The sequence below is a fragment of the Passer montanus genome, unplaced genomic scaffold (assembly GCF_014805655.1).
Source record: "Passer montanus isolate IOZ18808 unplaced genomic scaffold, ASM1480565v1 scaffold1, whole genome shotgun sequence".
NCBI lineage: Eukaryota > Metazoa > Chordata > Aves > Passeriformes > Passeridae > Passer > Passer montanus.
Genome location: NW_024356504.1, coordinates 23,126,475 through 23,151,877, shown reverse-complemented (window position 1 = coordinate 23,151,877; position 25,403 = coordinate 23,126,475). Strand labels below are relative to the sequence as shown.

The window sequence follows — 25,403 nt, the reverse complement described above, 5'->3', positions numbered from 1 at the left end:
CACTCATCATACAAATTCATTACAAACAAGTTCTGGTTTTATCTTCAAGAGTTTTGATTACAAACAAGTAACTCTGAAATTAATCTCAGTTAACAAGGAATTGATCTGTTTTAAAATTTAAGATAAACTGCCACTAAAGACTGATAGTTTTGTTGCTGAGGTAATGTCTACATATGAAGTAATTCAGAGCCCTATTGTGAAGACAGTAAACATGTGTCTCCTCTAAAGAATTAAGAGGAATTATTAGCTAATCTGAATCACTAGATTAATTTATTAAGTGCTTGAAACAACAAATAACTTGTGTTCAGATTTTACTTTGACTTTATCCAGTGATTTTTAAATTAAACTCTGTGTCCTTCATAGGCTACAGGCCACACTAATGGAGAAAGCAGATTCATCAATTAGAAACCAAATATGAATAAGGAAAGCCAGGAAAATGAAAGCTTTTGTGAACTTTTCCAAAGAAAAAGTCAGCATGGAACAGAGATCTAGAAAGTAGAACACCAGAGGAGAAAGTTATACCAGCTATTCCTCAGGCCAGAGGAGCTCAATTCCAGTTGTTCAGGAAGCATCTGCTGATGCAACCCCCCAAACCCTTTTAGAGACATCCCAGTCTAATTATTTTGCTGAACATTCAGCACACAAGAAAGCAAGGCATTTGAAAGAAATCAAGTACAAGTCATCACCCCCCATTTCCTTCATCTCCATTCGCAGCCCTACTCACAAATTGATTTTGCAAAAGACTTGACCAACTGGTAAGTGAGCTCTTGGGAGGGGACCAACATTAAAGGAAGGACCAGGAAGGAGGCCAAGAGAAAGCTTGGCTCCCAAGTTTCACCCAGTGATCCTTTCCACTGCACAACAATAAGAGGTTCCCACCCCATGAACTTTGGAAGTTTCCCAACTGCTGCAGACATTTACTCCACCAGCAGCAGCACTGCCTATGCCAAGAGCTACTCTGTTGAATTCTCCCTGGCACACAACTGCTTTTTCTTAAAGCACACAGGTAAATTACACATCAAATGATACTTCACCCTTGAACTACTTAAGAACCCAAGTCACAATATAGTGCAAGGAGCAAATGCCACATGAACCACGGTGGATGAGCTGATGCAGACTGTTACCATTAAAAGTAGCATGTGTATTATTTTTCACCAAAAAATGAAGCAATTAATGGCTTCTAGGAGATGCAAGGCAGTATCAAGGATAAGTAATCTAATTCAGGGAATTTGGACATATGAGCTCTCTGGATTATTCCATGCCAATAACTTTCTGAATCAGCTGAAAGAGTATCTGACTTTCCACCACATTTCCCAAATGCTATATGCAAACACTCATCACAACAAAGTTGACAGATACATGCATGGTTGCAAAGTGATTCCTTGTACAAAACATAAAAAAACTTGTAGCTGATGAAGAATAATTCTAAGCCAGGTTACCAAAAAACACATTGGAAAGCTATTAAATTTGGATAAAATGGAACCAACAGAGTTGAGGTTTATAGCTGAGGGTTTTTAGGTTAAACTCCTTCCAATACTGAACATACACTCCTGCCAAAATTCCACCACACAAGTTGAATAGCTTAAACATTACCAAAACCCCACATTTATGCAAAACACTCACTCTGTAACACAGTTACACACACTTCTTAAGAAACCCACCGAACTAAGGCAAGCGACCATCAGTTAAGACTACAATAACTAAATTACCACCACTAAAACACCTCCACCTCTCACAGAGCTGCAACAAATCTCCACTAAGTACCAAGCACAAGCTGAATGAGAGATCTCCTACTTCCACCTGAAGGGACAATTCCAATAGGAAGCCTTTTGATATGAGTGAGACAAGAAGCAACAGAATCTCACAGGAATATGAACTGGAAATTTTTTCAATGAATCGAAGGAAGGCCTCTTGTGAATGAGTATGTATGTATTTTGTAGAGGGGAAAGGGAATGGTGGAATGGTTTGGGTTTGAAGGAAACCAGCTCCTCTGGGCACCCTGTGCCAGTGCCGAGAGCCAAGGTACAGGAGGCTCTTGGAGACCACAGACATTAGTCAAGCACTGAGGCAAGTGCCTTCTATTTCATCCTAAAAATGCAGGGCCCAGGACATGCAGGGCAAAATGCACAGTGTTCATGCTTTGATTGGAGCACAGTACTTTGAAGATCCCAGGATTTTATGACTACAGCCATCAGGTTGCTGCTCCTGGGAGGAATAACAATCTCACTTAAGACTTCCTTAGTCTCAACCAGGTTTTTAAATACACAGGAAGCAGACTGCTTTTGACAAGGAGACAGAAATGCCCATAAGGAGCATATGAACCTGTCACAAAAACTGTGAGAAAAAACCCACCAAAAATACCCACTTGTCATCAACATGAAAATATAACAAAAAAAGAAGAAAGCAGGCTGAGGTGGTTTTGTAAGGCAAGACACAAACAAGCCTATGCCTGGCCATACCAAAGCACCTGGAAACATTCAACAGGACAAATTTCTAATTACCACCACCTCTACAACAGCATGGGAGGCAAAGAGAAAAAAAGTGAACAGATGTGAAGAGATTGTATATGAAAGGCTGGAAAAACAATGCAGACAGAAAACCTGGGCAGAATGAATGAAGCGAGAAGTTAATGAGATTTAAGTGCAAGTCAACTGTTTCCTGTTGCTGTCCTCAGCTATTTCTTCTCCACTCTTATGTTTATAATGACAACTGGTTTTATTCCTCTGTCCTGTATATTTATATTTAGGTGTTTTCAAAGGCACAAAAATCAACAGAGAAACACAACCTAAAGGAAAACAAAAGAGGAAAAGAAAGTAGTTTTATGTGATTTCAACTGAACATGCAAAAGTGTAAACAACATGCACTGATGGCTGAAATCAGTGATTAGGGCCAAAAAGAAAACTTGGTAGCTTTTCAAATTCATTTTATATTTGCCTATAGCATATACAAGTTTTTAATAGCAACAAGTAGCTTGCGCCGCCTATGCAAGTACAGAATGTAATTCTTTATTTTCACTGACAGTTTAAAAGCAGGCTGCAAAGTACCAAAGTTAAAAGTTTGGCAGAAAGCTGTTTCAAGGGAATTTAACACCAAGGATATTTCTGGATATTTAAAATCTCAGATTTCCAGAAGAGAGTTAAACACGGTTTCTGCTGAGGTACCAAAGCCTGACAAGTTTGCAGCTTTATACACAAAAGGCATATTGTTTAAAAATTATTTTCCCTTTCCTGAGTAAATATCCCCTTACAAAGTGAGGGGGAAATAACCAGGCAATAGACACACACTGGAAATCCTCCACAAACATTTATGGTTGTCCTGGCCACACATCCCAGAAGGCCCAGAGAGAAGCCAGGTAAAATACTTTCAGAAGTGACAGTAACTGCTAAGTACTGCTCTAAAAAGGGATATTTATTTCCAGAAATAATACAACTTCTAGTAAAAAACAGAAAAGGAGACATTTTTTGTTAAGCTTTTTTTCTTATGGTTAAAACAAAATGCCTTGGCAGCCATACAAATGGTTTAGCTCAGAACCACTGTGGTAAAAATTCCTGTAACCATATGGGATATCTATCAAAATAATGATTTCTGCAGAACTGATAAGAATAAGGAAGGACCCTGCTTGACTCTGTCACAGGGTTCTTCCTGGCAGGAGGTTCGAGACAATCCTTTTTGTCCAAATACTATTTTTATGACTTTTAACACCTATTCAGACAATAAATTAAGAATACAGTCACAAAGCAAAGCCAGGTTTTAAAACGGATTGCTGATTTCAGTACCTCACAGTTAAAAAAACACCGACACCTCATGGATATCGCTCATCCTTCGTTCTGCCCTTTTCCATTCTTTACGGTCTTCCTCACCTACTTCTGCCCTCGAACCGCCTCGGTGTGATGCAAATTCTCCCCGGACTCCCGGGAATTTCGGCAGACGACATCATCAGGTGAAACCAGCCTGACTCAACTCCACTTCCTGACCAAGATGGTGCGCGCAGCCGGCGATCCGAGGGGAGCTCTGCTCGCACAGCACCCACCGAACCCTGCCACAAACTTTGCCGCAGCCCAAAGACGGCGAAAAACCTCCCGGCCCACACTCGCACCGCACGCCCGCCCCCGCCGCCCTCCCCTGCCCTCTCACACGGCGCCAACTTCCCGGACCAAGCCGCGCTCGGGGGTACCGAGGGCACGGGGGGGAACACCGCGCTGCCCCGCGGCGTGAGGGGCTCAGCCGGGCCTGCAGCAGCCCCGGGGGGATCGCTGGATGCGGGATCGCCGGATCCCGGGACCGCGGAGAGCCGACACCGCCCGCCCCGCTGCTCGGCTCGGCCCGGCCCGGCGCTCCCGCAGCACCTCCCGGCGCTGCCCCGGGCCCCACACAAAGGCTTTTCCCCCCTCACCCGCACCCCCGGCCCGGCACGTACCGGATCGCGGCGCTGGCGGGGCGGCGCGGCGGGGCTCATTCCGCCGGGGCGGGGACGCTGTGACGGTCACCGGCGCCCGGCGGGAGGCGAAGGCGGCGAGCCCGGGCGGCGGCGGAGCCGCATCGCTGCCGAGTCCCGCTGCTCCCGGCCGTGCCCGCCCCGCGCTCGGCACCTCCCGGCTCCCGCACGGCCCCGCTCCCGCTCCCGCCGCACTTCCGGGAGGGAGCGGTCACGCGGCCGTGGGACGCGCCGCTTCCATCCGGGAACGCGCGCGGGGCGGGGCGGGAGCGGAGTGGGCCGAGCCGAGCCGAGCCGAGCCGAGCCGAGCCGAGCCGAGCCGAGCCGAGCCGAGCCGAGCCGAGCCGAGCGCTGAGGGTGAACGCTCCCCGGGTGAACGCATGGCGCAGGACTGCGTCCCCATGCTTCTGGAATATCTCGGCTGAGGGACACTCCGCGCCCTCCCCGGGCAGCTGTTCCAGAAAGGAGCTCTTCCCCGTGCTCCGGTGGAATTTCCTGTGCCTTCCCGTGTTCTCTCGCCCATCCAGAAGGATGGGGCGCCTCTCCTGAGAGGCTGGGACAAAAGGATTGGGTTGTTCAGCCTGGAAATGAGAAGCCTTGGGGTGACCCAATTGTGGCCTTGCAGTACTTGAAGGGACCTTACTGGGAAGATGAGGCAGGGCTATTTACACAGCATGTAGTGACTGCATGAGGGGGAATGGGTTCAGATGGAAAGAGCAGGTTTAGATCAGATATTAGGGGGAAAAAAACAAACCAGAAGAAGGTGGTGAGGCCCTGGCACAGGCTGGCCAGAGAAGCTGTGGCTGCCCATCCCGTCAGGTGTCCAAGGCCAGGTTGGAGCAACCTGGGATAGCAAAGGTGTCCCTGCCATGACAGGGGTGGAACAAGATGATCATCGAGGTCGCCTCCTAACCCAAACCATTCCATGCTTCCATTGCTTGGCACCACCAAGACGACCCTGGTATCATCTTCTTGGCACCCCTTTAGGTATTTATACACATTAATGAGGCTGTCTCTCAGCTCTCTTCTCAAGGCTTAACAGGCCAGGCCCAGCTCCCTCAGCCTTTCCTCATAAGAAATGTTCCAGTCCCCCAGTTATCCTCATTGCCCTCCTCTGGACCTCTGCTCAAAACTGCAGGGCTCCTCTGAGGACTCCTTGTTTACTTATTTTTTTATTTTGTTTTGTTTTTCAGATGATGTTGACCTGAAATTGACACTTGCAAGCTGCATCTGCTCCCCAGTAATGGGGCTGGAGAAGAGCCAGTCCTCAGTGACTGTTCCCCGTCCTACAGGGCTGGTGTTGGGCTCTCAGCTTCTCACCCTGCCCACAGATCTGCTCCCGGCTGGCACAGACTTCAGCTTCAATATCTTCAGTCCACAGCCCCTGACCAGCACTCTTCTCCACAAATGTTCACCACCCAGCAGTTCTGAGACCTGTTGGTCAGATCTGTTTCCTTTAGAACCAGGTGAATTTCTCTGCATCACTGAAGTAGTTGCTTCTAAAAATAAATGGTGTGATAATTTGTAAATTACATGCACAGTACTGCAAAATTCCCTGTGGAGGTCTGAAAATAAAACTTAAGCAATATGTTTTGCTTTGTTTTTCAAACAAACAGGGCTTTAAAGAAAACATCCTCTATGGAGACAATTAAGACCCAGTGACACCTTAATTGCTTCTCTTGAGAATGAGCACTAAGAATACACACAGAGCATTGTGCTGTGTAAGGATACCCAGGCTAGCAAGGTCTCAAAATCGATACAACTGCATTAGTGAGGCTCAGAGCCCTGGATAATTCATCCTGCAGAGAAAAACTGCACTGACAGGGCTGTACTGCCTTTGGTAGTACTAGTTCTCTCAGAACTACTTCATGAACCTGTTCAGCACTGCACTCTATTTTCAGATGTCTCAGCGGTTTTTGTTTATTTGGAGTCTTTTTCACACCAGCTCTTTCAGGAAATAGCTTCACATCCACAGCCAATGCTTACTCCATTTAGTGAGCAGGTGAACCAGGCTTCTTTTATGTTGCCCGCTACTTAGAAGAAAACACAATAAACATTTGTCATTTGTGAGAAACACGAAGAGAACACAGAGTATCAGAATGTTTGGTTTTGTGAGCTGAGCAGTTGAGGGATTGGAGACACTGTTGCTGCTGGGAAGTGAATGATGACCATTCTTTCACAGGGCAGAATTCAGTCACTCTTAATGAAAATCAGGGGTGCATTCCTAGTTGTGACTGGAGAGTTTGCAACGGGAATCTTAAGATTTAAACAGAGCAACTTGGCACATAACAAAATCAGTAAGTGAATCTTTGTGCCTAGTAACCATCACCTCCCTTAAATCCCACTCTAGAGAAAGTCTGCAAAGATGAATCATTAACAGAAGTTGTGGAAAACATGCATATTTGCCAGCAGTCAAAAGGTGAGATTGCATCCCTTGGGCTGAGAAGTTCCTTTGCTCACCCTCAGATATTGGGGGGGTTGTGGGCACATGCCACGGCAGGGTGTGTAAATGGGGGCCAAGCACAGCAGCTGCCACCTTCCAGGTCTGGAGCCTCCACTTGGTTTGAGCAGAAGCTTAACTTATTTTCCTGTACTTCTCATCCACAGCTTAGTCCTGTTTCCTGCTATTCCCCCTCAGATTCCCATTTTTGCACCCTCTCAGTGCTGAATAAAAGTGCCCCATGTAGTGTTGGTCTGCTGTGTAACGCTAAGGTGAAATTCTGTCACATCAGGGGGCATCATTGTGATTTGCATTTTGGCAGCTCTTAGTGGGTCAATCGAGATAAGTGACCCTTTGTGCCAAATGTTTTACCAAAACACAGAGTTTGTAATCTAGTTATGACAGATATGGTAGGGAAAAACAAAGCAGGGTGAAGTGATTAAGCAGACTTCCAGAACAAAGACTTTGGCAGAGATCAGAGGAAGGACGAAACTTTCCTGGGTCCAGAGTGAAAGCCCTGGGTCATGTTTCCTCAGACCAGGCAGGAGGACTCAGAGAAATATACTCTTACAGTATGCACCATTTTCTGGCAGGACCTTGGTAGTGTTTATACTTCACAAAAAATTTTCACAGAAAGAAGCTATGCTAGTTTATTTTCTTAAATAAAACCCAGTACTAAATGTATTTAATTTCCAAATTGTATCCTGGGAAGCTATCTTTCTAAAGACACCTGAAGAAAGCACAAAGGCTGTTGTAGTTGTTTTTAATTGTACACACAGCCAGCACTACTGACTCCTCTATTTAGACTGCCCATCACTTCTCATTATAAAAAAAAGCTCTCAATGCACACATTTCTGTGTGGGGAAGGGTTGTTTAATGTGAAAAGCCTCTAATATAATTTTACTTATTGCTCCTAGAAAGATTAAGAGAGCATATTAACATATAGTTGTAAAAGGATTAGTGTGTGGAGATTTTAAGTGCTCTAGTCTGGGCAGGCAATACAGTCTGATAAAGTTTCAGGCTGTTGGGAGTTTCATCTTAGATAAACCCCTCAAAACACAAATTCTGTCTGCTGTAGTTTTAAACATGGTATTTCCTGTGCTTCTATGTGAAATACAGTTTGTTTGAGGCTGTAGATGAGATTTCTTCACCCTTGTTTTGTGATATGAGGTGAGATGTTAACTCCCAGGCTCCCCTCTCAGGGTAAATAGATTGGTTGTAGTATTACTCCCACGGATTTAAGGGAAGTACTTGCCTATGTAAACATGAATTGAAATGATTTGCAAGGTGCAGTTGTGAGTAGAAGCCATTCTCTAGCCAATAAGTAGTCACATTTCAGTGGTGAAATTATATATCCTAATTACAGATTCATCATAAATCTCTGAGATATTTCTGCTGAAAGGAGCCATTTACATACATGTGTGTAAGCACATTGCTGCTATAAGTTTTCAAGATCCACAAGAGGATTATGTCACTAAAATAACACTTTTGAAAGAAATTAAAGACAGGAATATTAATTTAATGTTTCCTTAATTAGTATAATTATTTCATTAACATATTCTAGAGAAATCCATCGCAAGCAACCCAAGAGAGGGCAACTGTTACATGATTTCTGTTTTCTTTTCCTGTCTGTTGTCCAAATGTGAGCACTTTCTGGAGGAATCATGATAAATCCGTAGCATCTTATTTCATTCAACCCTATTTACTTTTAACAGAGCCAGCAGACAACACTGCAATTGTGCTGCCAGGATGTATGGGTGACTTTGCATTAAGTAAATGCAAAAGCAGATCTAGCTGATATAAATCACTATTATATGGGCAGTTTTAAAAGAGTGAAAAATTCCAGCAGGAAAGTTTTTTGTCTTATTATAATAGAGGGGTTTCAGAATTTGAATTGCGTTTTGGAATTTAAAGTTCCAGGGCATTAAGATATTAATGAATTTAGAGTGACTTTATCACCTTAAATTATTTTTATATTTTGCTGGACTTCCTTTCTGAAAAGAAAAGAATAAAACTGTTAAGCCACGACAAAGAACTAATTTCCTATGAGGGGGTGATACAGGTGTTTCAACAGAATGGGTGTTCAATTGAAAAGGTCAGTGTTTTGAAGCCAGCACTCTTCACTGTGAAATATGTGCTAGTTTTGCAGGAGGGTTTCAGCGAAGATGCAGTTTCTCCTGAGAGAGGAGGGTGACACTTGGAGGAGTGAAGTGTTCCTGCCAGTGGCTGCAGCACCCAGCCTGACAGTGGGGGTGAGTCACAGCCAAGTCTCTGTTTTTCCTGATTCAGTGTGAGTTTTGATCTTCTCTCTTTCACCACAGATAAAAACCACCAAGCTACTGTAACCACCAAGTCTTCTCTGTTTATACGTCGTATAAACAAACACTGGTTTTAGCAGTGGCTTGAACTTGGGACTTCCAAACTTTGCCTGAGCTCAGCAGCTGATGGGTGTGAGCTTCCCTTTCTTCATCCATGAAAACAAATAAATAAACACTGGAGAGATTTTTATGCAAAATATGAAAACATTTCAGTTTTCTAACTTTCACAAGATAGGCACATGTTTCCCAAATAGTTTCAGTCAGTTTTTCAACGCATTTTATTTCAAGAGGTGCTTATATGTCATTATAGTTAAAAAAGAATTATTAAAAAGAATTTGCTTTGTATTGTCATGTTCCTTCCCAGCAGTTTCTGTGTTTGTGCTATTCAATGTTATGCCTTAAAATACCGAGTAAGGACTTCAAAGCAGGTATCCTATCTTCCTGTGGGTATTTCTTTAATTCATAATGGCAGAAAACTTCCTGGAAACTGGTTGCAGCACTGCATGACAATAATTTTTCTGCATAATGATGAGCTACAAAACACTGCCCATCTTTGTTTTATTCCTCTCCAGTATTTTCTTATGTAGTATCACCAGTTTCTTGCAAAAAAAACCCCATATGTACCCCCCAAAAAATATTCTAATTTTGTACTTAGTTTTTCTTCATTCATATTTGCCAGAACTCCACAACTATGATGGCTGTGTAACCATGTGCTGTGTCCCAGGTGGTTTCTCCTTTACTCTGCCTTCAGTGCCACTCCTGGGTCCCTGAGGGTCACAAGTGACATGGCAAACCAGGGGTATCATTTGATGTGCTCAGTAAGTCACAAACCTGACAGCCACAACTGGATGTGGTAACATTTTTTATAATAGTCTCTTCAAGGAAAGATTGTTTTAAAAAAATTTCTTTGTCAAATTAATATATTCTTTTCATAACTCACTAAAGGATGAGAAAACCTCTTTAAAGTTCTTTGCAAATAAGCATTCCTCTACTTTAAAAAAAAAGGGTAAAATCAAACCCTGTGGTTTTAAAGTCATGCCAGATTTGTCCTTCTCTACTTCCTTCTGCTCTCCAAACAGCACTGAAACACAAAGGGACTTCCCTTCTACAGACTTCAGAGAGTGTGGAAACTTCTTTTTGTACCAGAAAGCAAAAAAGAGCAAATGTTGCTTTGTGGCTTATACTCATAAATTGTATAATGAAGCCAAATGCACTCTCTTCCTCATTTCAATACCAAGTTGCTTTTAAAATATCTTTAAAAGTAACTTTCATAGAGAGAAGAACAAGCGTGAAGTTCTGAATTTTATGAAAGCCCCAAACATCATTGTTTATAAATATGAGATATGGCCAGTATCTGAACATGATTCAGTTGGCTCAGAGAGCCTGTGAACAGACTCTCAGAAGAATCCAGATTCTTCACTGAATGAAGTTCAAGCTGCTAAGGCACATTTAGAGGAAAAACCACACCTCAGTTCAGTTCTGTCAGAAAGATAAGTTGTTTTGAACTTTATTACCCTTTTTGGTTGTGAGATTCTGTGGTGTTGCCTCTTGAAACAGCCTCCTGCTTCCTAGCTGATAAAAAAAAAAATCCTTAGTTATGCTGCTCACAGGAGTACATTTCAGTATTAATATTCCCCAAATTCTTGAGTTTCATGACAGGCTTGGTATAATTGTCTCTATGCATGGTAAAAACCCCCTTATTCCTTCTAACATAGCATTTTATAGGACTGAGCTCTTCTGCCATACTTTACAAACCAAGCTTTTTTATCATGGAGCACTAAATATAAAATACATATGTATAAAATACATAACTTTTAATAAGGACTAAAATAAAGCAGCATTGTCATTCCAGTAAATGCCTATTTTTATTCCTGCCAAATATGCATAACAGACAATTGGATATTTACTGGTTGTTGCACAATAATTTACCCATGGATTTATGAGTTACACATGAAATTGCCTATTTTGTTCAGTTCTGCATATTCCACGAAAACATCCTGTATTTTCGTATTCTTTTTTTCCCTGTTGTGCAATTTTTTGGGTAGGAAATCATACACTGGGGAAAAAATGGATTGGGGGAAAATATTAAATTTAAAGCTTATGCCTTCATGTTTTATACGTGACTTGGCCTCTGTTAATTCAGGAAGTTAATTAATCCCTAATGAAACATGCTTTTACTGTGTATAAAACAGCATTTTTGTTTGACCATAAATTGTTTTTCCTAATTTCTTTAATGGGCAATGAAAGCATTCTCCTGGCTGTTTTTTCTAATTTTTCAGTTCCACCATCCCACAAAAGACATAATTTACACAGCTTTATTCACCATTGCTATCTATAATTAATCTGGTTATATGATTTTACTAAAATTTAAGTACTTAAAGTATAAGACTGTGACTATCCTCCAAGTTAATTTTAAAGTATGTTGAACCATGTACACTAGATAATAAGCAATATTAGATATATATATATAACAATATCTTCAGTAGTCAAAATAACATAACCTGTGCAATAAGTTTGAGTTTTTGTAGGAAAATCTCCTAAGCAGAATGATTCCTGAATTTTACTGAAGAGATATGAGCTTACTGAATTTCATCTCTGAGTAATATTGGAGATTTGCACATGAGTTTCCCCATTCCTTGTGAATAGATGTAAGGACAAATGGCATATTCTGAATACCAGAAAAAAGCACCAAACAACATTCAGGATTATTGGAAGGATCCCAATGCAAATGCTAAATATCAGGCTGGGAACACAGAACAGTCCTGTGGTAATTTCTAAGAATTGTGCCAGATATTTGAAATTTTGATGAAGGCAACCTTTTTGTTTTAAGACAATACAGGTGTTTCTTACTTATTTTTTATTTCTTTTGGCATCTACTTAGACTTAACACCTTTTTACCTGTCAATGTATGCTGTAAGTGCTGTAGTTCTCCTTAGCAAAGGTTTTGCACTGTTGATGTTTTCATCCACTCCATTTCTCCTTGCTGGCAAGCATTTAATGTCTCTAGACATATTATGATTCATAAGATGAATAGCTTCCCCTTGCTCTGGGATTCAAGGGACCAGCATGGAAGTATCCTATTCCTAGAGCAGAATCTTGGATGAATAATGCAGTATGACAAGTGTACCACTCACTGATGGAGATCTGCTGGAGTCCCTTCAGCAGCTTAAAACTGCTGGTCAGGAAGAGGTAGATTAAGGCAGATAGAGGGCTTCTGAGTCAGGTTATGTAGTGGTAAAACAGAGTTAGAATAATTTTGCAATACTGTAATTGGATGCAAACTTCATTTGAGATTTCAGCTTTCAACTGCTTCACCATATTTACACAACACAAAAGCTAATTAGTGACAAATATACAGAAAACTCCTGTGCACATTATGCTTAGGTCAACATTCCATTTATATCAAAAGGTAAAAGTAGCTTAATTTTTTTAAAAAAAGTGTCTGTTGACACCATTGATTTGGAAAGATGTGATATTATCATATTTATATAAGGGTTCATTCTGTATCTTGTCATTAAAAAAGAATTTGCCATAGTTATCACAAGCAAATCTTAAAATAACAACTTGATTGTAACCCAAAATTCAGGTGCCTAATTGCTTTCAACTCTTTCTTCTTTTATACTTTGAATACTTAAAATTAAGTACTTGATATTTAGAATCAGATATTTTAATGTGGCTGTTTTATGCCTGAGTACCTCTATTAAATTCAACAGAATCATTCACAGTGGTACAGAAGGTGACTCAGCAATGGTCCTATCCAAAAAGGAATTCACTGTGGAACAACTGCAAGATATTGTGTTTAAATTCAGAAAACATAAATTATAGCTCCCTAGTGAGTCTCAGTGAAAAAGCCCAGATAGGTAAAAATCCAAACATATCTTGCATTTCAGTTGTTCAATAATCAAAAACTGGAATGTCCTTTGAATTTTAGTATTTCAAGGTATTTACACAAGCATATAAGCTAGGTAATTAAAAAGGCATGAGTTAAATATGATCATCCTGGATAACTACCTTGAACTCTCTTTAAGTGCCAACAAAACTTGAAGTGTGTTATCTCAAAGTCATTGACAGTCATGGCTGCAACTCTAAAAAATGTGTTCTAAGAACACAAGGATCAGATTTGTCATCTGAACCGCCTGTTTGGCCCTGCAAGTTTTAAGATCAGAGAAGATGACAGCATCTCCTCAAAATGAAGAGATTCACAGGAAGCTGTGATATAATGGAATACCTTGAGGCTTTTCTCTGAGTCATCTCTCCCTGATGGCAATTTTAAGGTCACTCTTGAATATGGACAATTTATTCTGGAGAAAAGAAACAATACTTGCCAAGAAAGACACAGAGATCAATTGGTACAACACATGACTGTAGTGCAGTTAATCAAAGTGCCTTTGAAATACTTTTGATTTGCAGCTTTGGTATTCTGTTGTTCTGGAAATCACTTCTAATTTTTCATCCAGTACTTTAGGAAGGAGTCTGAATTCCATAATATCTGGATGCAGAATGATTTTGTTTTAGCGCTTTGATCGGTCGTTGTTGACAAAGCTTCATCAACCATTACTGTAACTGATTTTTTAGTTTTTATTTCAAAAATTCTATGCAAGACCTTTCACAAATGCTAATTTCTTGGAGCTGCAGGCTAACTCAGAACCCAAAACGGAGAGGGAAATTTCCAACTGTTGATCTCAGTTAATATCACCTGCACTTGCTTCTCGTTCCTTGGCTACTCATGTGCAAGGAGGTGGATAGCTCTTATCTCTTAACTGTGTGCACCTTGTCTCAAATGCTTTTTCCAAAGCTTGGCAGTTTGGCTCTTTTCTACCTAAATGAACCATCACAGGAGGAGCTTAAAAAACTGGTTTATGAGAGTTTCTCATCAGTGGCATATTTACTTATGAGAAACATGGATGGTGGTATTGTGTTTCTGTTTTATTTAAGGAGATAAGTCTATCAATATTTTTCTTTGAAATAAATGGAAAGCTGTTTTCCATTCAGCTGGTTTCTTTATCAGAGAATTAGTTATTGAATGGTCAATATTACTTGTTCTTCTCTCTGCACACTGGATAATAGAGTGCAGATACAAAGAAGGGCTTTCAGAACAATGCAAGAAGAGAGGGAATTTGTGCAAACTCATTTGTACAGATAAGAAAAACCTCTGAGGACTTGAGCCCAGGTCTTCATAGTACAGAGCTGCCAGAATGGGTCCTGGAAGCAGTTAGAGACAATGCTGGAAAAGAAAAAACTTGTGCTCCTGACCTTACAACATTTTATTCATAGCAAAGTTGCATTTATAGAGCATGGCATGCTAGTTTAAAAAGTCTTAATTAGCCCTTTTGAGCCTCAAACAACTTTACAAGTGCAGGCCCTGTTTGTGACTATTGCTGATCATGGTGCCTCACCTGAAAGAAAGAAATTACCATGGTGTAAGTGCTACCCATGAAGATAAGGCTGAAGTTGTGCAGCAATTCTGGCTGAAAACCTGCAGCATTTGAAGCCTTTTCAATTCCTATGCTGTAAGGAATCTTTCATGCAAGTAATAAATTGGATGGCACTTAGATGGGGAGTACAAGTTGAAAGACAGAAGAGTGTAGACCAGACAGTGCCAATCTAAATGCATGGCTCAGGCGTTTGCCACAGTTCTGGGATTTCTGTAAGCAGCAGATAAAGAACAATTTGATTATAAAGCTCGAGCTGTTACTGTTCAGCATTCCCAAGATGAAATTTGATGTCATTGAGCAGATTTATGGCATCCACAACATGGCAGGAGATGCAATTAACAAGGCAACACTGCAACACGTACAGAAGATGGTGATGAAGAAAAAATGAAGATAAAATTGGTTTTATTTTTCATTTTTCTTATTCTTTTATTTCTGTACTTTCCCATTGCGAAGCAAGGACATAAACATTGACACTGTTACTAGGAATAATGCCTGAAATACTGGAATGAGTATTTAGTGTCTGGTGAGAACTGTGACCTGGGACAGAAAGAGGCTTTAGAGTGAAAAGGATCAAAACCTTAATAGCCATTAATGCCCAACAATTACAAAAGCTGAGGGTAAGGGAACGGGGAAGCAGAGCATGCAGGCACTGTCTGAGAGAGCAGACATTGCCTCTTAAGGCAGAGAAAATGCACAAAAGGCAGGAACTAAAACACTTAGCCCAAAATATTACTGAGTGTTTTGTGGGCAGAGGAAATATCCCAGTTTGTTCCCTAAAGAAAATGGAAACTGGAGCACATGCAAGCACCCACAGAAGCTACCAAGAAACACAAGTTGTGTGACAAGACTCTCAAAAAGACACTTCTTATGCAGAAAATAAATCCTGGATGTTATTTTGCCAGGGTGCTGTAAGCCCAGTAACAACAGTTCAGTTCTGGCTGACCAGCAGAGCTGCAATCTTCCTCCAGCAGCACTGATAAGCAACTGGTACATGACCATGAGAGGGAACTTCAGCATTGTAGGACCAGTGACTGGCCATCAAAACATTCATCACAAAATGATGTATTGTTGCCTGAATTTTTAAACAACTGGCACAGAAATACCCTATCTTCCAAGAAAACTGCCTCCCAAAACAGCTGAGTAATCTCAGATGAGCCATTAACTTGATCTACCATAGAAATGTTTCACTTTTCTTTCTGAAATCAAATTGAGTTAAATTTTTTCTACTTTTTTATTTTACATTAAAGTGACTTCTAAAATGTTTCCTAAAGAAAAACCAAAATTAAATATATGTATAACCTAGACACAATTCTTATTCTAAAATATATTGACTTCTCTCATTACCTGCCATTTTTGACACTTACCCAGACAAAATGTAACTCAAAATCACAAATAACTTCTCTTCAGTATTTTGGCAAATAAAAAAGTGTTTGGCCAAGGGAATTGAGGAACTTGTGCCACAAAAATGAAAAAGTGTGCCTTGATATTGAGCAGCAGGCAGAACTCACTGCTCTGGAATAAGGAACTGGTTCCATTTTCCACATGAGAGACAGGACAAAGCCTGACTTGACAAATCTGTCTAGGAGGACCAGAGAGTTTGCACATCCTCTGTTTGGGAATTTTGTGAATACAAAGCTCTCTGTGAATTGCTGTGTTATGTTCACACCTCACATTTTCACCAACCCATTCTTTGTTCTAGCAGAATCTCAAAAGTGACACAATTATAGAAGTAGACTAGCAAACATTAAAACTGACAGAACATAAAATGTTCTCAGTTCAGTGGCTTGGATATAAGCTAAAAGCAAAGAACACAGCACATGTTTCTGCACTTGCAAAGCTTCCCCCAGAATCTTCTTTCAGGGACAGCTTGAAAAGACAAATTGTACTGGAGTTTTCCAATCTGTCACAGTAGAGGAAAGCTTCTGGGCTGTAGAGAGATGCCTGAGAATTAAAAATATATAATTTCATCTGAAAATTTATAAACCTTTCTAGTTCAGTTGGTTTTTTTCTCTCCCTTTGATTATCAGAAATACACCTTCCAACTCTTATCCAGATACAAACTACCAAAACAACTGTAACAATCCAAACCAAGTGTTGCAGTGTTGATTTTTTTGGTGTATTTTGAATGATAGTTCTTTCTTCAAAAATTAAATATCAATCTAGAGCAAAATGAGGAAGTGTTTTAATGGGAACTCCAGACTGAAGATGATCATCCATACTTTAGGAAGCTGAATCCATGCTCAGTGATGTCACTGAAGAAACAAAACAGTGCAAATGTGAAGTTATTGTCTCTCACGCAAGAAAAGAGATTTTTTTAAAGACCCTAAAACCAGGTTTAATTTTAAAACTAATGAAAAACTCAGCCAATTTCTGACTTAAAATATGTGGATTTAGCCTGGGAGATTTTCCTCTTTATGAAAAATCTGTATCAGTGCACAATAATTGGTGGAATCTCATCATGCTCTGACGTGATGGACATAAAATTGAAAAAGAACACTGTGTTTTGTGATCAAGTGATTGCTGTAAACACAACTTTCTTGGTAGCTGCCTGCTCAGTGCTCATCAATGGTCATCTGTAGAGTTGTGTTTTCATATGAACTCTGTTTTAGCTTGATGTCATGGGTCATAACCTTTACAGTTTGGTAAAGTTCTTAAAAAGGATAATTTGCAGTTCATTTTCTTCTTGAGATTCTTCTTGCTGGGAACTACATCAGCTGCAGGTTTTATTTTCTTTTCCTCAATGAAAGTTCATACGTACTTTTCAGTTAAGCATTTTGATTAAGTGAATCATGGAGGCTTTCGGTGAAGTCAGTCACGATATTCACGTTTTACAAATGGGGGAGATGAGGAGCAGAGAAGGAAAGTGACTTTCATGGTGATACTGTGAGTGGCAAGGCTGGGAATAGACACTGGAGATCTTTACTGCCAGATCCATTCTACTGGATGGCAACTATTCCCTACTACTTTTTTTCCCATAAATTGCATTTTAAATGTCATTGTCCTTGTGGGTTTGGAGATAGTATGATAAGAGATGTATTAAGTCACCCTTATCAATATCATGAAATTTTAGTGCGAAATATTAAAAGATGGTACTCTGGCAGTGTTTTGTAGCATTTTTTTTTAAGCAGATCTCAATTCTGACTCTTTAGACTTTTCAAAAATTAGAAGAGAGTTCAAGGAATGGACTTGTAAATTTCAGGAAATTATAAAAAAAATTCAAAGAAATTGTTGTAAAAGTGAGAGTGTAGAAAGCCTGCAATACCTCAAGGAAAAGGAAATGTGTAGTGGATTGAGGGTGTAGTAAATTAGGATTTTGAACTCCAGCTGCCCAATCAGAAAAATCTTGTGTTCCACCTGCAAACCATCATCTCACATAAATTTAATTTGCCAGTTACGATGCTCTATAGAAAACCTTTCTCAGCATCATGATTGTTCTGGATAATTCAACAGGAGGGCAGTGTGCCTCTGTGGCTGGTGGAACAGATTTACATGGCAGAGTGGTTTGATACTGCACAGATCTGGTTTTGATGTTTGCAGTCACAACCTGAGCCAGAGCAAACAGTAATGACCAATCTGGAAGGAATCCCAAAGTCATCACTTCTTTTGCTGTGGTGAAAGTCTCTCCAGACATGATTCTGTTTCCATTCTCTGTCTAGCTCATTTCTTTGACCTGTCCCTGAGGAGGGTCATTCTCTGAATGTGTTTAAAGATTTAGATGGAAGAACCACTTCCTGAGCTCTTACCCCACCTGCTCTTGGACAGACCCAGCTGTTTCTTTTAAAAATACACTTTTGTAAATTTTGCACCTGAGCTGGCTGACCTCTTACCAGCAGGTTGTGTTGAGGAACCCCACATTTGTTACTCTTAGGGAGTCGGAGGTGAGCTGGGTTGTGCAGAAAAGCTGCATGAAATAGGTTCAGACACTAAATAATAACAAGTTTCAGCCTAGAGTAAGATTGTTATGCCTGAATTATGAGCCTCCTGTAATAGAAAGTGTAAGGGAAATTCAAACAGGCTATTAATTGCAGCAGTGCCAATATATTAAGATTTAACATTAAGATGACTAATTTTCTAAAGGTATATGCTAAGCAATTTCAGTTCTTTTTGCTTGCTTCATTAAGAGGAAATTCTTTGCAGATGCATTTCCAATAAATGTGTGTGCTGATTTAAGAGCTCCTGTACTGGAGTCAGTCACCCCTGCCAAGGCTCAGAAAACACCACGTTCCTAAAGCCATCAGGGTTGTACTGAGGTTACATGCTCCTCTCTGCCTTTGGCTTGCTCTAATCTTCATCTGACCTGTGGTAAATTCATGCTGACTGTTCTCACCCTCAAGGAAATGAAGTAAGATTAAGGTTTCTAAGAGTATAAAGTTCTGAAAATGAATATCATGGTCCTGAAGCCTCTTGGCTCTTTTAGAAAACAGTACAAGTCCACGGGTTGGTCATGATATTTTGTTCAGTTGACAGAACTGTTTTGTGGAAAGGCTGAAACTTCTCCTTTGAGAAGGGCAGTGATTCTTGGCCAGAGAAGATTCCCTGAAATTCTGCCTGAAATTTCAAACACAGAGGGAGGGAATTGATCCAGAATTATCCATGGCATGGTGGCTCTGTCACACAGCAAGAGAAGAAATCTGGCTCAAGTCCCTTCTCTGCCTGACTCAGGTCAAGGATTTGAGTCTCTGTCGAGATCTTTTGTCATAGCACTCACTTCACCTGGTCCAATTATTTTTAAATATTTATATGCACTGGAATGGTTATTTGGAAAGACAGTGAAAAAAAGGAAATAAGGATTGCCTTCTAGTTAAAAAAAATAATATCTGAGTCAGAACCCTTTTATCCAGGTCTCATTCCTCAGGAGTGGATTGTGTGAAGTTCACAATATATGTGCATAAATATGTTAGCCACAAATCAATGTGATAACCAGAGAAGCTTTGACATAAAAATGATAACTCTAAGCACATTTACAAAGGACACACAGCAGAGTTCTATACTAAAACAAGAACTGCATCTACAAAAGTAATTCTTGTCATAGAAAGAAGAGAACAATTTTGTTTCCATGAGGAATCATCTGCACTGGGCTCCTTCTGGCTGTGCATGAGATTGTAAGGTTATTTTACTCCATTACTGGTTCTTCTCTGCTCTTCCTGTGCCAAGCCTCTGTGTGCTGTGAGCACAAATTTGTGTTTTAGCACTGTAGAATTGTTCACCACCGTGTATCTGGATCCAGATCTGGGAAACAGGCACCTCTGCTAGAAACAACTGAGTAAAAAATATCTATCACCATAAATGGTCCCCTATTTTTCCTGAATATTCATACTCTCATGGGAAGTGTTTCCACACACTTCCTTTAAAGAAATGAAGTGTTTGGAAAGCCTAAAGGGACAAAAAAAAAAAAATCATTTCCTCTAACTAAGCATCCCTAAAATGTTAAGCATAATTTTCAGAATACACAAAAATATCTGTTACTTCATTTGACTTGCTCCAAAAAAAAAATTGGTTTTCTGCCAGCCTCATCTTTCCATAGCTTCTCTTGAAAAGATATTTCCATTCTGAGACAAGTTGCAAAAGAAATTAAGGAATCTCATCAAAGGAATAAAATCAACTTTATAACAGATGAAACCGGACTGTCACTTAAGTGCTGAAGAACATGAACTATTTCCATTCTGAGACAAGTTGCAAAAGAAATTAAGGAATCTCATCAAGGGAATAAAATCAACTTTATAATAGATGAAACTGGACTGTCACAAAAGAAATAAAATTATTTATTTTTCATGTTCTTCAGCACTTAATATCTATTGTTATTGAGGTAAATCCAGAAAATTCTTCTTTCTGTCTGTCCAGGAGCACATGCAAGATGGTAACTTCTCACTGTTTTCAGCTGCAAGGTACCTGCAATAGCACCTTGAGCTCCAGGTGGCTTTTCCCAAGATATCTGAGTACTGGGAAATAAAAACTGTGCTCTGCAGAGACCAGGCTGCAGGATCAGTGAAGCTGTTCCAAAACACACAAGCTGAGGCTCTGGCCTGTGAGAGGCAGTGGTGTCCATCTGTACCAGAGCAGTCAGGAGGGTTCTACACTGGCACCAGCATAAAGCACCTCTGCTTTCTTTTCTCTGCTCTGAAACGCTTTTTCTTAACTGCTTTTCATTACAGCTCTCTCTGGAAAAATACCAGTAATTTAAAGGTTAATAGAATGCTGATGTCACTGCAATTAAAGCAGAGGAAAAACATTTCTGTAATTACTGCTAATGCTTTCCTGCTGTTCAGCCAATAAGATATGGCCCCCAGTCTGAGATGGAAGGTGGGTGTAGAGATCTGTGTGAGCGAGAACTTGTGACAGGGTGATCAGACTAGTGCAGAAATGATGCCTGAGTCACTGGGAGCATGCTGGAAACTGGTCATTAAGCAACCCACCTGGAAGAAATAGAAGTCAAAATGTCAAGGATGAAGATGTCATAAAAATGCAGTTTATGGCACTGGCTAGCTAAAAAAATTCAGGACATGCACTTAATCAAAATTCATGTTTTGGTTTCACTACACAGCATTACAAGTAATCCCATTAGTGTGGGAGTTCTACATTTTCAAAAATAGCTGTGATGCTGCAGAGCTGACCACACACAGGAGCCTGTGGGAGTGACCCTGGGACAGGGCTGGCAGCCGCTCACACCCGGACCATTGTCCCTAAAGCTGCTTTGTTCTGTGCCTGGTCACTGCCCCTGGAGTGAGCTGGTGCCTTGAGGTGCACGGTGAGGTCTCTGCTCTGCCTCCCCAGGTGGGGAATGGCATTTCAGAGCTCGCTGGGGTAGCTGTGAGCAAACAGAGCAGCTCAGCTTGGGAGGTTTTCTGGTCCACTGATGGGAGACCTCTCAAAATTAAATTTATAGTTTTGCTGTTGCTCTTTCTGGTATCGCACATTTCCCAGATTCCCTTTGGCAGACCTGTCATTAGTCACCTCATTGTTTCCATGTGTAACAATGGATTTTAAGGGAAAAAAAAAGAGTAGCCACATGTTTCAGAGCAGAGCTGGCATCCCCCAGAGGAGCTTGGGATGAGAGGAGCAGCACGTGCAGGTGAAGGTCAGAAACACCAGAGGGGAGTTGGAGAATGTGATAATAGACAGGAGCAGATAACAGGAGGAGTTTCACTGCACAGGAGCAAGCAGGGCAGATTAAGAGGAAGATAAATAGGCCTTTGAAACTTCAAATCTTCTCCTTTCCAATTTAACATATGAAAGTGAATTATATCTGAATGCTTATGGGGATCTAAAACTGAGAAATAGCCAAGGTTCTTTTCTGACTTCTTTTCAGTGTTCCAGCAGCTCCATTTTCACTTTGAAACACAAGTGGAAGCAAAATGTTCTGAATGGGATCTGTACAGTTCCAAAAGGCATGGCCTCCAGAGATAATCATTACAGCAGCAAGTGTTCCTTTCTTGTACCATCTCTGCAGTGATCAGAACTCTTGTACAGGCTCTGAATGTTGTACCAAACTGTCCCTAAGTGATTTTAGTGATTTGGAATTGCAAATAAGTTATAGATCAGCTGTACTAGTTCAAGTGTAATACTGAAACTGCATCCTGGAATATATATTTCTGTATTCATTTTAGGTGGGCTAAATATCTGAGTTTTACCTGGTACTGTGTATGTAGTCTGCATTAAATTGTGACCATGATTTAAAAGCTGAGACCTGAGATCTTCATGGTCTCAGGCTTAGGACAGGCTTTTTCATATGGGGCAAATTGATTGATAAGAATTAACACCTGAAGTCTTAGCATAAATTTATTATCTCTAATTCTTTTCAAGCTGTTTTCACTGAGCATGACATGAAGTCTGGACTAAATAGGTTAGAAATTTCAAACGAAACCAGAAATTGGAGGAATGGTGTCTTTTATAGAACAAAGAGTTCTTGAAAATTTGGGTAATAAATACATAGGAGAATGAAAGTTATAATTTATATCTTGGATCTTCAGAAAACAGGAATCCTCCCCCTCAGTTAACTGTAATTGCTGTGCTTCAATGAAAATATTAAATTAATTACTTTAATACAGTGGGAAGATCACTGTTCAAGCATTGGTTCATCCCCTCACTTTTAAGTTCAGTTTTCAGCTTTTTCTAGCTGTCACTTCTATTTAGACTACATCAGCCTAAATTCAATCACAGACATGCAGTGTGGCAAATCTGCTTGACCAGAAATTTCTCTTCACTCTTCTGGCAGGATTAGATCCTAACACTGTGTTGATTCAGCCAGGCTTTTCCTCTGATCAACAGAGTGACTGATGGCCCTGCCTGTGGTGTTTGTCTCAAGGGCAAAGCAGACTCAGGCAGCATGGAGTGTGATGTTGGACAGTCAGCAGTGTTTGCATTGCTGGGACACTTAGGGAGGCTGTGGCCATGCAGAGATGCTGCTGGAGGGGAGCATTTCCAGAGGACCTGTGTGTAGGCACACACTTTGTGGTGGTTGGGAGTGGGGCTGGCCCAGCCTCATCCCCAGTGGGCACAGCTGTGAGCAGCAGGTGAGCAGCACTGACAGCAGTGAGCCATGGAGTGCCCAGGGGCACAAAGGGAGCAGAGGGCACACAGGGGCAGTGCATGAACATGAGGGGTACAAAAGGTTGGGCTAAAGAACAAGAGAAAGTAGCCACTTGCAGTCTTCTGAAGTGCTATGATGTTACTCTGTATGGGCAGATGCTTGAAGCCTTCTGATGAGATATAGTGCCACTCTGTTTGGGGGAGTGCTAAGCCTTCTGAAATTGTGTGGTGATACTCTGTGTGTCGTGGCTGTCTCAGCTGTGATGTATGCTGTGACACCTGTGGCTTGCTCAGGCTCATAGAAAGGAGTTGGCTTCTTCAAACTCCAGGGGAGCATCCCTTGGATGTGGAGAAAGCTTATTTGGGCTGTAAGGAACATTGTGCCAGTCAGGTAGAAGCTGTATTATGGGTGTCAAAGAACTCTTAGGCTTCTTTGAATCATTTTACAACATGTATTCCTTTTCTTCTTATTGTTTCTATTGTCCTCTGTGCTTTTTTCCCCTTGCTCCCATGACCTGAGTTTGGTGAAGACATAGTGATAATACGCAGCAAACAGTTTTTTGTCAGAAAAACCTGCACATGTCTTGTCCTTTTCACCAGTTATTTAATTTTAACTTGTTATAGTATGGAAAACAGTGGTATGCAGAAACCATATTGACTGACCTAAGCTTCTCAAAGGAAAATCTGATATGAATTTCACGCACATATTGATGGAAAAGAGTATTGCATTTTCTCAGATAACTAATGGCAGGGAACTCTCAAGGACATCTAAAACAATGAGTTAGTTTTGTAAAAGAAAAGTGTTGGTTAATTCACCAAATAACTTCAAAACCAATAAGTGCCCATTATTGCTTGTTCTGGTTTTGTTTGGGATAGAGTTCATTTCTTTCCTTGCTCATCCTCTGATTCTATGAATAATGTTTTTGCTTCATTTTTAAATGCCCATACTGTACTGCATGATTATTTCAGCAATTTCATGTGCAGTTTTTTTATTGAGAGGTAATTGGCCCACAGCAGATTTGGCACTTTCAAAGTGAGTAAGAATAATAATAAGGCAATAGTTCTGCTATTGCAATTAAAGGTGGAAATTATTTATCTTAAATTTATAAATACTTTCAGTAGATACTGGACATAAACTTACAGCTATATAATCACTCCAAGAATCTACATTAACTTTCAAAGGTCAAAGCACTAGAATAAAGAAGGAAAATGAGATGTAATGTACCAGTTTCTGTAATTGTTACTTTCATAAGAGTGCTGTCAACAGCTATTGTAATAGTATAGTAATGAGACTTGTCAACATAAGCAAAAAAATTCTGTACCTTTTATTGTAATATGAAATTCATATTTATAAGTATCTTTGTATGCCCAGTTGCTAATGCAATAGTGAATCCAGCTGAAATGGTTTTCTCCTTTACCTTACCCCTTATGTCTAAGCACGTAATGGAAAAAGTGCTTCTGTTTGTTTCTGTCTTAGCACAATTGTTATGTAGTCTTTTTTCATGACAGAAGCTCACAAAACTGAGTAATCTATTAAAAAGAACCCTAAAACCACAACAAACCAGGAATACAACACAAGAGAAAAAAAATAGCAAAAAATGTGGGACAAAAACCCGTTAATTACACTTCTGCTATTAAGTGATGCCTTCTGTGCCTTTAAACTTGAACTGTTTCCCTTGCCAAAGGGCTGCTCTTTTTTGCATGTGCTGGCTTTTGCCTTTCTAGATAAAAAATACTACTGTGGTAGTATTAATAGTGCAGGCAAGTGGATTAATTGCAGGAAGAGACAAGAAGTTTTCTTGTAACTGGGTAAGAGTACCTTCCCCTGGTTGAAAGTTTAGCATGTGGCCATTTATAACCTTTCTATTTCCAGCTGAAACCTGAATCCTTATTCTTTACGTGGAGAAAGCTTTCTGATAATACTCCCCTATAACTTAGAGGAGGGGTTGAGTGTGTAATTATGGGTCAACATTAGGCCTCTAAATTTCTCAGGGAAACGTTCACTTCTGTCACATTCTTTGCTGCAAATAGTGAGTATGCAGCTCTACAGATCCCCTGACATGACTTAGCTGGCTAACAGTGATCCACAGGCCACACTTCAGGAACAATTACCCAAAACCAAAGAGCCATATGAAAGGCAAACTGTGGTGGGGGTTTCTACCACAGCTGTGTTATGTTGTTCAGTACTGTAGTATCATGCTGTTTCTTGTCCCCAGTTTGTGAGAATTTTCTTATCTGTAAAATAGTAG

The 25,403-nt window shown here is 40.5% G+C and overlaps 1 protein-coding gene across 2 annotated transcripts in view; it reads right to left on the bottom strand.

Annotated features, from left to right (window-relative positions):
• SPOPL (speckle type BTB/POZ protein like) overlaps positions 1 to 4,597 on the bottom strand; it is a 32,851-nt gene extending 28,254 nt beyond the window's left edge. For both annotated transcript variants that reach the window (XR_005626654.1, XM_039700705.1), the window contains exon 1: positions 4,418 to 4,597. The gene's annotated coding sequence lies outside the window, so the exon portion shown is untranslated. The remainder of the gene's footprint in view (positions 1 to 4,417) is intronic.
• Between the last annotated feature and the right edge of the window lie 20,806 nt (positions 4,598 to 25,403).